Genomic DNA, 1,492 nt, shown 5'->3' on the forward strand with positions numbered 1-1,492 from the left:
GTCTGGAGGAGAGAGAGAGAGAGAGAGAGAGAGAGAGAGAGAGAGAGAGAGAGGAGCGCACCCATCCTCCCCGGACTTCCCTTCTGAACAAGAGCTCCCATGCTGCCCCGGACTTCCAATTTGGACAAGAGAGCTCCCATCTGGACAAGAGAGAGAGACTTCCTGAATCTGTCAGCTCTGTCTGAACCAAGTGTGCGGATAAGGCCAAGAACGAACCACAAGGAGATGGGCAGACATCAAGGCAGAAACACATACAACAAAATGAATAGCAATACACCATCACCAGTCCCTAGCCCTCCTCCAACACCTAGACCTGAACATCAGAAATTGGAAGAAGCAGAAGAAAATAGCCTTATGAATGTCATCATGAAGAAGCTAGAGGCTCGTGTAGAGGAAAAGACAAAAAATGTGAAGAACGCTGTAAACAACTAGAGGAAAGGGCAAACAAATTAGAAGAAATCAATAAAGTCCTGGAAGAAAACAATAAAGTACTGAAAGAAAATCAAGAAAAATCAATGAAACAAATGAAGGAAACAGTCCAAGACCTGAAAAGGGAAATAGAAAAAATGAAGAAGACACAAACAGAGGGAATGCTGGAAATAGAAAATCTGAGAAAACGATTGGGAACTTCAGATGCAAGTATAATCAACAGAATGCAAGAGATGGAAGAGAGAATCTCTAGCGTTGAAGATACAATAGAAGAAATAGATTCATCAGTCAAAGAAAACACTAAAGTCAACAAAGTCATGAACCAAAATGTCCAAGAAATTTGGGACACCATGAAAAGACCAAACCTACGAATAATAGGGGTAGAAGAAGGAGAAGAATACCAACTCAAGGGCACAGAAAATATATTCAACAAGATCATAGAAGAAAACTTTCCCAACTTAAAGAAGGAAATGCCTATGAAGATACAGGAAGCCTATAGAACACCAAACAGACTAGACCCCCAAAAAAAGTCCCCTCGCCACATAATAATTAAACAATTAAACGTACAGAATAAAGAAAGAATATTAAGAGCAGCAAAGGAAAAAGGTCAAGTGACATATAAAGGCAAACCTATCAGAATAACACCCGATTTCTCAATGGAGACTTTGAAAGCCAGAAGGTCCTGGACAGATGTAATGCAGACACTAAGAGACCATGGATGTCAGCCTAGACTAATATACCCAGCAAAACTTTCAATCATCATAGATGGAGTGAACAAGACATTCCATGACAAAGCCAGATTTAAACAATATTTATCCACAAACCCAGCCCTACAGAAAGCACTAGAAGGAAAATTCCAACCTAAGGAAGTCAGATACAACCTCTAAAACACAGGCAATAGATAAAGCCACAGCAGTAAACCCCAACGAAGAAAAGTACACACACATCACCACCAAAAATAACAGGAATGAACAATCACTGGACATTAATATCCCTCAATATCAATGGACTTAATTCACCTATAAAAAGACATAGGCTTACAGAATGGATACGAAAGCAGGAC

This window comes from Peromyscus eremicus, chromosome 6 (assembly GCF_949786415.1).
Source record: "Peromyscus eremicus chromosome 6, PerEre_H2_v1, whole genome shotgun sequence".
NCBI lineage: Eukaryota > Metazoa > Chordata > Mammalia > Rodentia > Cricetidae > Peromyscus > Peromyscus eremicus.